Source organism: Aquila chrysaetos, chromosome 8 (assembly GCF_900496995.4).
Source record: "Aquila chrysaetos chrysaetos chromosome 8, bAquChr1.4, whole genome shotgun sequence".
NCBI lineage: Eukaryota > Metazoa > Chordata > Aves > Accipitriformes > Accipitridae > Aquila > Aquila chrysaetos.
In genome coordinates this window covers 14,572,254-14,585,940 of record NC_044011.1, presented here as the reverse complement: position 1 = coordinate 14,585,940, position 13,687 = coordinate 14,572,254, and positions in this window count along the sequence as shown.

Here is a 13,687-nt window from a genome sequence, read left to right as displayed (position 1 = left end):
GGAAAGAGAAATAAAAGGAGGGCTAGAAAGAATGATTCTAGTGCACAAATCTCTTTCAGTGACATGGTAGCTGTGAAAATGAAGCTAGTCACCCAGTTGGCAGCACTTAAATGGTAAGGGATGGAGCAGGATGAAAATGGACATGTTCCAGACCTTCTCTGGGCAGGAGTTCACTACGGGCGTGAATTCATCTGAGCCTCAGTGAGCAGATTTATTTCACCATCCCAAAGAAAGCCAACCTTGGGGGGGGGGGGGGAACCAATAAATACTTTTTCTTTCTTCTGGGTGACTGAGTAGCAGTGGCTTATGGAAGACAAGTGCACCAGACAGACTGCAGCAAGAGATGAAGCGAGAGAAAAGGTGGAGACGCTGTCTGATGAGGAGCAGGGAGCGAGGAGGAGGAGGCAGGACCACCCCTTCCTCCACCCACAGTCCTGGGTAGGTACAGGTGTTCCTGTGGCTGGGGAGGAACACGATTTAGGTTAAATTTAACATGGCAAAAACATTGCTCCTGTTCAGAGGGCTGTGGGGAAGTAGAGCTGGAACGGGTGGTATCTTTCTCTCACATCTCTTCTGCGTGCCACTGCTCTTGCACACACACAGCTATCAGCACCAGCAAGGTTTTAATCTTAAGCAATTTGATTTTTGAACCCAACTCTTCCTTATGGACTGTAATAATTTTTCATATGGGCGTGTACCTTTGTTTTATCTTGACATGCTGGGTTTATTTGACCATAATGGGTCCTCAAGTTAGACTGTGTTATTTTATATATTTGTTGGGTTTTCTTAACATTATGCACACACTGCATAGCTATAACAGGACCCTTGTGAATCTCATGGACGATAACACAGAGGCATTCTCTCCCTGTTGAAATGATACTGTAGCATCTCGGCACGTTTGGAGGTCAGGCAGTGTGGCAATAGGATGGAAACTCCTGTTAAATGAATCATTTGTCCTTTCACAGTTGGGCTGTTTGGCATGTCTTGCCAAGGAAGTGAGTTATTTCAGCCCTGCAAAACTCTAAGCCTGCAACATTCACTCAAGTATCAAATTAGTATCAGTGCAAAACAGGAACAAGCACTTGTGATACTAATTCCCTTCTGTCTACAGAGTCAACTGAGATGTATTCCCTTTTATTTGCATTTTTCCTTCCCCTGCAGCAATGTGCTCTCTGTTACCCAAGTAGGGCAGAATGAATGGGTAAGAAAGCCTAAATCATTACCAAACCTTGCAGAAAGGCTCAAAACACTAACATTTATCTGTCTTCATTTGTCAGTCTTTGCACTTTGGAAATTTGGCCCAGATTTAAGGGGACACAATGCAAGAGGTCGCTCATATGATACTTTTGACATAAATTAAAACTAGAAAGTGCTTAGACCCCTCTGCTTTCAGAAGAGGTTTGCATGGTCCTCCAAAATTTCATGTACTCAGCCAACTTTCTAGGCCTTTAGAAGCTTGCCAGCACTAGAATACGGGCTATCACTCCATCAGAGGAAATTAAGCTAAAATGTAAGCTATTTTCAAAATAAAAATAATAAGTCCCCACCTCAGGATATAACAACTTAAGCAGTGGCTCCATTAACAGCCTGCCAAGTTCTTTGGGTCTTGTGGAGGCTACTTACCACCGCGAGTCCTAGGTCAGCTCTGAAGGATGCTGCGGCCACAGGTCCCATATAGCTGCCTCCTTCCTTATATTGTTCTGAACAATATTTAGTGGTAGTAAAGAAATGGGTGGGGAAAAAAAAGAGAGAGAATAATGCTGAGTGACTGTTCATTTAACGTATTTACTGTGAGCAAGAATTATCATCCAATTATCTTTTTTCCTACTCACTGATTGGAAAACCAAGTGGTATTTCCATTGTATCATCAGACTTTTGGAGCCCCTTGTTCAGAAAGATTTCAAGGATTTTATTTCGTATTTTTTGTAACCTCTTAAGGAAATATTTTTTAAATATTAGGCAGGAATGCAGAGGTACCACTTGACATGAGCTAAAGGTTTGGCTTACTTATTTTGTACTCCCATTGGCTTGCTTTTTTCATACTCCCATTAGGGTTTTTTTTAGTTATATATTAAAATGGTGACCTTTAAATTCTCTTATTCATGACACTATAGTACTTTTCTCTTACTCGTGTTTTAGGAAGCCCCAGACTGATCTAAGCCTCGGCTTTCATACTGCAGATACAGCTCATACAGTGTTAATGCAGCTTATTGGGTAACCAGCTATGTGACCATCGTTTCAGATTACGTTAGACTAAAGCCATAATTGCTTGTAATTCAATATGACAAAGGAAAGGAAACATACTCAGCAAATTAGGCTTTGTATGATGGCATTACTTACGAAACATACAGTTAGTAAAGGACTTCTAGGGACTATAAATAGTGGAAACTTGTAGATTCAAGGAGTGGATTTTTTACTGACGGAAAGCAGAAGTGTTGCAACTAGCAGCTATTGATATAACAAGGGAAAAAAACCTTCTGTGGCTGAAGAGTGGAATAGGTGGATCATGTTCACAAAACATCCCAAGGGATGGGGTTTTTCAAAATTTTCTGTACTTCTGATCAGTGAACTACAATGCTTCAGGAGTCACCGAGATATAGTCTTGAATTAAAGTTCATATAATGTTTCTGGGTGAAATCCTGCCTCCCCTGAGAGCAGCGGGAGTTTCAGTATTGATTTGGTTGTGAGTAAGATCTCACCAAGCATGGCGGGGGCAGGGGGGGAATATCTGCTTGCTTTTTCTTTTCAAAAACTTTAGGCAGGTAGAGAAGGCAGAACTGTTCTGCACCAGGACCCTTCCCCAGCGAGCAAAGCTCAACAAAAAATGCATTTGCCTGTGTTGAGGGCTCGGTGGGTGTCTGGAGGCGGCAATGCAGCAGAATTTAGCGTCGCCTGGAGTCACTTTCCTGAGCTGTGTCCCTCCAAAGAGCCACCCTTGCCCCAATGTCATGCTGCCCACAGCTGTCGATGGGAACCCTCGTCTTGCCCTTTCTGGGGAAAGAGATTGAGTTTTGCCACACTCTGGAGTTTTTAGTCCTCCCTGGTTTTGACGAAAGAATTGAAATCAAGGTGCTTAAGCCCTAAGAGAAAACTTGGCTTCATTGTGAATTTTAGTTTCTTCTCTATCACCTTGTTCAATTATTTGTCCATTAATGTCAGGCGGTAAAATGTTTTTTAAAGTATTCAAAAAGTGATAGAAATCCAACCATTTCCTATCATTTTCCTGTGGAAATCATAAAAAGCTGAGAAAATAAATCCTCCCCCTGTTCTGAAATGAACATTTCAAGATCTACTTATTTCTGTTTTTCATCTTGAAGAACAAATTTCTGAAAGATTTTGTCTTCTCTGCCACATGCATTTACTTGAGTCACACATTTTCTCTAAAGAGAAACCCCTCAAACATTCAATATTGCCTGTGTAAGCGTGAATGTTTCTTACATGCCTCTAATAATGAAGACCTTGTACCTACCAGTGGTGCCTGAAGTATCTGTTGGGAAAGGATCATTCCCATCTTTCAGCAACAACAACTTTTTATCTTACCCTAGAGCATTGGTTCAATAGGATAAAATCAACAGAAGTCTTTTATCAAGTCTATAGATTTTACCAAAGTGCTGATCAAGAACTCAGAAGGGATTGGGGTCAAAATCTGAGCAAAGGGATGAAAGATGACGAGTTGTCACCATGTCAATCCCTGTCAACAATCTATACATTCAAACAAAAGACCTCATTCCTGGTAAGCTTGCCTTTGATTTTATCTTTAAGCAACTTTTCTGTAGTCCCACCTTCCTTTCTTCCCCTGCTCCCAGTAGGGCGGGGTGTGTGTCAGGGGAAGGGGACATAACTGTTCAATAGACTTTGAATCAGGCTGTCGGTGAGTCCAAGGCAGTAGTAAAAGATTTTAGATAACATCTAAGGTGTATTCAAGTCAGATTTTCTTACAGAGACTAGGCAAATAGGGAAATGGTCCACATAATTTACCCTTTAATATTTTTATTTCACTCTGAAAATGTCAGCCAAATCTCCAATTTACCTTCACCTTTCAGTAATTTTTGATGTAGAAATATAATTGTGTTTTTATCCAAGAGAGTATGGTTGTGAAATGTACTGGTTTTTACTTAAAATGTTAAAAAAAAAAGCTTTCTTTTAAATTTTCAATATTTAGACACACATTTCTTAATTTGCCAGAATATTTTAAATTGTTTAAAGTATTTTAAATTGTTTTGAACCAACCAGAAGTGCTGCTTAATTGATTATCCTTTGAACTGAAAAGTCAGATGTGGAAACTTCTGTAATGCTGAATGCCTCTACCTCCACTGACGACAGTGCACATCCCCCCCACGAATGTGTACAGGCTAGCTCTTTTCCCACTGTCCTCCAGCTGTCCAGTATGGGGTACAAAACAAAAACCCCACCTCTGCTGAAGAATTTTGCAAATTTTGTGCTATTGTTTTAATTTGTCCAACAAACACACACCAAACCACAAGAAGGTGATTTACAGATTTCTCTTAGTCCCAGTAATTTCAACAGGCAACTTAAATAAACCATATCTCTGCCTGGCTTTGCTTTGTACGCACTCGTACACAAGGACATGAACCTACCTGTGCTGCACCTCTTGCTGCTCGTAGGCCAAAAAAAAGGAAAGCTCCTCCAGCGTCGTCCCCAGCTCCTTCCATGCGGCTCCGTGGTCCCTGGGGACAGACGGACGCGGCCTCCCGCCGTCCCTTGGGGAGGGCTGCAGGGACAGCCGTGCTCATGGCAGCGTGGGGACCTTCCGCGCCCCGCTGCCCACCTCCGTTAGGGAGGCATTATTACTGTATTGAAATTAAAGGAAAAAACCCCCACCCTGCCGGCATCGCTGCCCTTCCGCAGGCAAGGGTTAAGCCGTCTGCTCGGTGTAGCAGTGGGACCAAGTGCCAAGCAGCCAGACGCCCTGCAGCCGGCATTGCTGGCAAATGAGGTGCTCGTCAAGGCCCTGCCTTGGCGTTATTAATCAGCTTTCTAGTCTCGAGGTGGGCATCCAGACTGAGCCTTACATTGGGCTAAAGGTCACGGGTAGTGTGAGGGAGCAACTCTCAGGGCCAGGAAAAAAAATATCACACGTGAGCCAGTATGACAATAAAAATATTGGGTCTTTTCACCACAGAGAAATAGATGCGCTTTGTCTCCTCCAACAAATCCCCTGGGCCTAATTCTTTGCTCTTCTGTCTCCTTAGTCCCTCAGGCCTGCGAACAGTAAGTGTTTGGCAAGCTGATTTTTACAGTCGCTAAATGGTTCTGCAATAAAGATCAGGATCATAATTAAGATGAAAATATTTTCCCTCCTGTCTGTCCTCATTTTAACAGCTAGTAAACCAATGGCAATGCTCTAGCTCAATGTAGAGCTACAGAGTACACCTGAAGCAATAACATAAACAGTATTTTTCAAGCTTAAAGTTGCTTGATGGATCTGCCTTTTCCTACTCTTCTTTGTGTATGGCTTGTATATAGCAGCATTTTTTGTAGTAGTAGTACTAGTAACACAGATCTCGGATGGTTTAAATGAAAGATGCAAGTATGCGCTTAAGAGCTGGAAGCATTTGCGCATCCACAGGTGCAGAGGCAGTCTATCCGCTCTTTAAAAAAACAACTTCTGAGCCTTTTACCGGAGGCGGCCAAGGCATTTCTCTCCACTTCAGCTCTTGAAATGCCAGGCAATATTTACCCAGAGCGCTAAGAAGCTATTGCATTATGCCCTAATAGTGTCCATGTATTGATCACGGGCAGAAGATTTCTAATTACACACATTTCCACGATTAAAACGTTCAGACTGAAATGCTGTTTATAAATTATTCTCTTATACATCAGAAGCACTTTCCTGTTGCATCTGGCCAAGCAGCTCCCTCCCCAGAAAGAGGGATCCGTGGGCAATGCAGAGGTGCACGCCCGATTGCTTCAGGCTTGCAGGGAATGCACAGGGCAGGGCTGAGGCATCGTGAGGCAATGGAGACCAGCGAGCAGAAATACCAGCGTTGCTTTCCCAGACACCCCAGAGCAGATAAATGTGGACGGATCCTCTCCCACGTGCAAAGTAATGTAATTATTAATCTCGTTTCCTCGGAGAGGACAAGGGGTGATTTATTTGGTATTTTACTCCTATAACACATTCAGCATGCGAGTTACCCCTTTGATTTTGCTCCTTCCCCACTGTAGCTGCCCTCGCCGGGGCATGCGGGAGGGATGAGCCCCGGGGGAAAGCACTGGGGGGGTGGGGGCTGTGGGTCTGGAAAGGGGAGGGGGTCGTATCTCTGTGGCTGGGCTTTGGCAGGCTCCTGCCAGGTGGGGGGAAAATACAGTCACTAGAAAAAAGATGCCAAGACTAATTTTTTTTATTGGTCCATGAAACCATAGTTTCTTAGTGTCTTTCCAAAGTCTTGCAATAGAAGTCCTCAATTGCTCCTGCCAGTATGGGCAAGAACGGCTGGAAACTAAAACTTTTCCTACATGTTGTTTAAACTTTACATGTTATTGCACCCAGTTGCTAAAAAAAAATGCTGATGGGATTTAAGTATCAGAGCAGCTTTGAGGTCCTGAGCTTAAGTCTCTCCTCCGAACAAAATTTTCGCAGTCTCAGTCTGTATAGGTTGAAAAATGATCAGTGAAGTCAGTTTGCCCTGTTTTGAGCGTTTTCCATTGGTGAGATGCAATAAGGGTCAGCTGGACTAACTCCTGTTCATTGGTTGCAACCCATTTTCAGGGCTGAGTAAGGGCCCTTACATGTGGGATTGTAGCAATTTAGGGTTTTATGAACATTATCTTGTCTTGCAATGGATTTACAAACTTAAGTCAGTAAGATTCCTGGTTCTAAAATATAACAACTGAATTACAAGCAGAAATAAGTGGTAATTAAAATATTCCATGTAATGAAAGCGTAGCCAGGTGAGAAGTGGAATCGGGAAGAGTTTGTTCGTTATAAATTTCTGTCTCACCATGGAAAGAATCTTGTCTCTCTCTGCTGTCTCCATTTCATTCCTTCCTCTCCCACTGGCACCCTGCTTTCATGAAATCTGTAGTAATTTGCCTGTCTGCCAATTTACTGAATAACTTTTTAGGGATAGATTCAATATTAGGGGATGGACAAACACGCAAAAATATCATGGTCGCATAAAATCAATTTTCTTGAGAAAGAACAAAATTAAAGCTAACGAGCTCCCTTCCCTTTACTTCTTAGTAAGCCTTAGAATAATTTAATATATGCAAATGCATACAAATTGCCACAGAGGGATATAAATTTTACTTAACATTATTTTGGAGGCGATCTGTGCTATCACATATTGGTTTGAGTAAGACGGCCATTTCCAGTTCACATTTATGTATGTGAAAGGTGTGTGTGTGCACGTATACAGACGCACACATATGTATACACCCACCTGGCAGTGATTACCAGTTGCGAAACCACTCACATGCTGCAGCCAACAAGTCAAAGGTCAAGTAGAAGTTTTTTTGTAAACCTGGGGAAATCCTGCTTTGAATAATCAATGACTTGACCTTTGCCAGCTATTAGTCTAGTCAGTAGTAATTATCCAAAGGAGATTAAATTATGAGACTCTCAAGGCAAGGTATTTTGCATACTGAACAAGACCAGGGATTAAACACAGATACTTTCCGAAGGCCAAGGGAGCTGGCAGCAGGATAACGACTTCAGAGGAAAAGCGCACTACTGCGAGTGAATTGCAGTTTTCTTGCCCCTTCCTTGCTCCCCTCCCTGAGCTTGCGAGCCCTGAGCAATGCTTATCACGGGCTGGTGACCGGGCTCTGCTGGCTTATCAAACAGGCTGCAAGCGGTACCGAAATAACAGCACTCACTATGTTTGCAAACCAGGCAGGTGCTGCGTCAGTCCTGCTGTAGGAGCACCTTCATAAACACCTGTATGCCAGGTCACGGTATTTTGAGGTCAGATTCTGGATTTCCAAGGCCTGATACCCATTCCTGAAATGCCAGAAGAGGAAAACGCTGGGACCAACAGCCATGAGGATAAAGTAGTATTTCAGATAAGAGGCTTGTTGCAAGTATGACTTGAACACTGGACTGGCTGGAAATTTGTGAGAGAGGGGAGCAAGCAAGGTAATGAGCTGAGTCCAAGGCCTATGGCAAAAATGGAAAAAGAAAGCTCTATGCAATAGGAGAGTTTAGGATATTTTAGCAAAAAGGAATAATGCAAAAAACTGGCGGCAAGTAGGATGTTATCAGACAAGAGCAATGCTAGGGTAGTGCAAAAAGCTGGCACCACCGCCTTCCTCCCCCCCCCGGGGAGCAGACAAGCTCAGGGCACCCCACGACCACCCCTTTGTGTGGGGCAGGCTCTGCCTCCAGCTTTGGCCTCGGCTAACCCCCCCGGGGGAAGGGGCTGCCGAAGGAGTGGGGACCGATAGCTCGTTCCCAGGCTGGCTGCAGGCTCCAAACTGAAAAATCACATGAACTGTGGCCAGGCAGGTTACCAAGGGTGCGCGCTGCGGGGATGCGTCAGCGGTGTCCCCGAGGCTCTGATCGCCGATCCGCACTGAAGCGTCAGCACTTGGATATAAATCAGTTGCACGAGATTTACTGAGAGTCTTACAAAGAGCAAATCAACCTTTCATCAGCCCTGTGCGAACCCTGAGGAGCTGTGGGCAGGGGTGAGGACCCGGGTGGGGGTAGGCAATACCTGCACCTGCCAGACCTCGGTTCTTCTAAAGAAACCTGAAATGTCAGAGGGCTGGGGGCAGAGCGAGAGCTGGTTCCTTCAGGTGTTTAGACTTTCTTCTTTTTGTTTTTCCCCTCCGGTGGTTTGAAATAAGAGACTAGGTTAGTGCTCTTAAAGTCTGCAGGATGTTGCTTGGACTATGACAAGCCATTCAAACTCATGAGCAGGTTAGTGGTCTTAATGTTGTCCCTTTGAAAGGCAGTAGGGAAATGGCTGTAATGCTCCCGTGGTCCAGGGGAGCAGCTGGACCTTTTGCTTGTGTTGATTCTGGCCATCAAATCTTTGCAGCAAGCCTTTAGTTTTTCAGCACTTCACATGAAGGAGCGAGCCCTCCCTTTTACAGCTGGTGAGCAACCTTACAATGTGTGACCTAGCTTTGTCACGTGTGTCCCTAAGTCTGTACAGGAAAGTACAGATTTACTTGAAGAAATTTTGTTTACTAATAAATAAAACTTTGAGCATGTGGTGGGACTTGGGGACCTAAAGAGGTCCTTTCCATCCTAAGTGGTTCTGCATAAACAGCATGGTTAGCAGCAGCATCTGTACTAGATCTGAATGGATAGTAGAGGTGAATATTTAAAATAATTCTAAAATATTTTTATTATAACAAATATAGACTTATAATGTGCTGACTCTGTACTGGAATCCTCACCTGTATTGAAAATATTTTTCTTAAATTATTTTGAATTTATCTGCAGCTACCTGAATGTTAACATACTAGAGAATAGATCTGCAACATTGCATAGGCATCCGAAGGAGGAGATGGAGGGCATAGCTAATAACTGGAGCTTTTGTGTTACAAGTTGTTTCCTTCAATAAGAACCATATTTGGCACAAACACATCTTGGAAAAATGCCTCCTTTATATAGATTTTGAAACATTTTTGTCTCTTCTGGGAATGTACAAGAGCATTCCTCTTATTAGCAATTGTATAACAATAGGTAAAATACAATATTTGTTGAATATATGTGCTGCTGAAGAGGGAAAGCAACTCATTTTGTAGTAATGAAATAGCTGATGTTTAGTTTGCCAATGTTTTTATATGGGTGTTTTGTTAACACACTAAGTACATTGCAGGGATATGTGCTGGGGTTATATGAACCTTGACTTTATTCACAACAGGTATATTGGGATGCAAAGCCACGCAGTCCCTGGTGACTGTTAGTGAACAAACTGCGATGCTCGGGGATTCCTGCTGTCCACCTTGCCCACCTACCAGCTTAACGACTACAAGTTTCTGGCACAACTTCACAGTTTCTAATTAGACATGAAGAAAAACTCAAGGGTAAACGTGGTAATAGCTAATATGGGGCTTAGCAAAACAGAAATGCTGAGCCAGTTCATACTGGTACTTGTAACTTATAAATTCTGGTTGTCACTTATTTGCCTGCTTGGCACTGGCATTTAAACAAAGCACGTAGAATTTAAAATATGTATTTGATTTTTTGAGTCCAGCATTTAAGTTTATAGGAGAGGGGGGTTTTGTGCATGTTGGGGGGTTTTTTGTTTTTTTTTTAAATCTGCCACGTATGTTTCTCCACATACTAAGCATCCTACGTCTTCACCTGCTGGTGGGCTGTGGGGAGCAGGATTTGCCCTGTTTGTAGAGTGGGATGCTGCAGGGATGATGCTCTGGCCAGCCCTAGGGCTTGTTGGCACACATGGCAAATGTCTGTGGTGAGGAAGCTCCAGTCAAACTGGTTCCAGTGCTGATTGCATCTGAATGGTCCCCAGACATCGGTTTCAAGATCCAGCAGAGGTTTTCTTTAATCTTGCTGTAGTGAATGGCTGTAAACATTTCTGTAGCCGTTCAGGCTCAAGTCGAGCTGGTTAAGGCAATGTGAAATTCAAGGTCAAAAGGTGAAATGCTGCTAAATTTAAGATTCAAGTTTATGCACATGAGTAAATGGTTACTTGGATCATTTCCATTTTAGAGCACTAAGTAAGGTATGGCTCTTCCAGCGTCCACCTCGCCCCGCAGCTGGGTACCATAGTCATTTCACAGGAGTTATGAACTGAAAAGGTCCTCCCCAAACACGTTTTCCCAAGTATGCAAGCCTAATTGCTCTTGTGCATCCAGGCTTGTATCTGTAAATGTTTGGATATGGCTCTGTAGGTTCACTTCATCATCCCTTATACAGGGATTAAACAGTGTATTCTCCTGTCAGTTTGTTCCTACCACTTGTCTTCAAACAGTGGAAAAACTCGAGCATTAGAGATGCTTGGGATAAGAATCCATTCACAGATACACAAACATTTGGTGGGATCCTCTCAGTGGGAGAGAGTGAGGTTTTGGGGCTTTTTTTTTTTTTTTTTTTTTTTTTTGTCAGAGCTTAAAGTGACAAAACTAGAGTACCAGCAGAAAAGTAGTACTTTAGGGAACCTATTTCCACACAAGTACTGTACTCTCCCGCAGCACGGTGTTGGGATGACGATGCTGTTGGTCCTTTCTGAAGGGTTTGCAAAACAGACCATCTGTCTTTTAAACAGCTCATGACATTCCTGGTTTGATAATTGCAGGTTGTCTATACAGCTCCCAGACATGTTTAAATCATACGGTCATGCCGGGTATAACTCTTCCATTTCTGCTTCTGAGCTGGCATGTGGTTTGCTTGTTGCTGAGTAAATGCAGTCATGGGATAGAGATGTCCGAATTTAGCAAAAGGTGAGGTTATCTGTTGCAGTAACCGCTGCAGAGGAGGCACGTATGAGAATGACTCAATAAATGCAGGAGTCCGAGACCGGTGCCTCCTCCCCAGCTCCATGGTAATTGTTGCCACCCTGTTGATTCTCTGCAGTTGCTATAGGTGATGCCAGGCACAAGCTCAACATAAGATATTCCTCCTGTCTCTGGGGATCTGGTAGCCAACACCATGAGGAAGAATTGGTGGGAAACAGCATGGTGGCTATGAACCAAAGTATTGGCTCTGGGTCTTCTCCTGTAGTGTTAACTTTCCAAGTATATCCTTCCCTCAGAAGATATTTTAGATTACTTTTTTTTAAATTGATGACATCTTTTACTTGCTGCTCATCTCTTTTTCTACTATTTCTTAGCACCATTTGATTACATTGTGCTGATTTAGTGTCTCTCTTTAAAACCAAATTAATAATAAAAGCAAGCTTTGATGCTTCTGTGAGAGTATCTTTTCCCTTTTCAGTAGGTATTTGCAAATAAATTTACTCTTTGGGGTTTTTTACATAGCCTTCTTCAAAACTGTTGGTGGTAAGTTATATACCGCTCAATTTAAAGGAATTTTTCAAGTGAGATTTAGTGAGATATCTTCTCAGACTTATCTTGATTTACATCTGCTGCTTTCATACAATTCTGTCCCAAAAGAGCAAATCTGACTCTTGTGCTTTGTTCCTTCATTTGTCCTCTTTGTTATTTTTCTTCTTTTATTTATTCTTTTCCATTTTCCACTTACTAATAAGAATTAAATAACTTGCATACTTGGTTATTACTAGCAAACCGGGCTCTGAAGTCTGTCTGACTTTCAGCAGTTCCAGAAGTGGAATTAGATCCAGGTTTCATCCTGGACAAACAACAAGCTTTTGCCAGGCACTAATATCTGATACTGAGTGACAGTGGTTGAACTTACTGAACATAGGAAAAAACCCAACTGTATGGAACTGATGTGAAGGGCTTGGCTAACATCATAAAGAGCAGATTGGAGTTATGAGATGTTGGTTTTGTTGGTCTCCCCAAAAACCTTCCTCAGGGGGAGTTCACTTACCTCAAACACCTGAAAAAACAGGTTGGTAAACGTAGCTTTTTTGGACTGCGATGGAGACACTGCGGTGATGCATGCTCCAGATGAGCTGGAGCTGGGTGGGAATGTGGGTAACACCAATGCCGTGGAACCAGCAAATACAGAGATGATGTCTCCTTGCAGACTTTGGCTGACCGAACGCTGTGTGGGAGCTGGTCTGCTGGCACAAGTCAGACCTGAAGCTTTCTTCTCCCCTCTCAGATTTCCCCTTGAGCCTTTTGGAAAAAATGAAACTGGAAGGAAACATCCTAGAATTCATATAGTGGTATAGTTACATGTTACGCATATAATAAATGTTTGGTACAAACTCAGCCGTAATTAAATTTTTCTGGAGAACTTGAAATTGTGCATGTGATGAGAACATGCAGGTGCTGTGTTATATGGGCAGCTAACAGGCTGTGTCCTGAAAAGCTGAAAGTCTTCTCTGGCATTAGGGATCTAACTTTGACCAGATGTTGATGGTAATGGAGTTGCAATACCATGATGGGAATTGCCCAGTGGGAAACAACTTAGCTTTTAAAATGTCATAACTTAAACCTTGATTTAGTGTATTGCATAGAAGTAAGCATGACTTGTATTTGATACATCCTCTTTTTATTAGTACTCTGCAAAGAAAAGTTCTTACGGTCCCTATAGTGTGTATTTCAGCTCTGTGCTTCCTCAGCACTAACTTTTTCTACTAGCATTGCAGTTCATAGGTACGCAGAACAGTTTACCTTGGAAGGGACCTGGAAATCACCCAATGAGGGTTGACTTAAAAAGGTTCTTCAGGGTCTTGTCCAGTCAAACCTATGCTGGCATGTAGCAGTTTAGCTCTTCCCAATCATTACTGAAAGGTTTAAGTTAAAAAGTTTACTTAGGAAGCAAATATTGAAATTTTACATAAAAACTGCATGCACAAATACATACTCCCTCATGCTGATGTATATGTAATATATTACACTCAAGTGCATAGAGCATGGAAATATTACTATGACGACACTTGTGGAAATATTTGAATTTAGCTTACTTTACATAAACACTCTGGCCTTAAACCCACAGTGCAGGGTGACATGTATAGTGCAGCAGTCCTCTTCTCAGGACAAATGCTTGAAGGGGCTTTCAGCGTTTCCATTTCAACCCTCTCAAGCCAGGGGTCCAAGGATGGCCTTAAAATTTTTCCCTGAAATATTTTCTCAAAAAAAAAAATTTCTATGA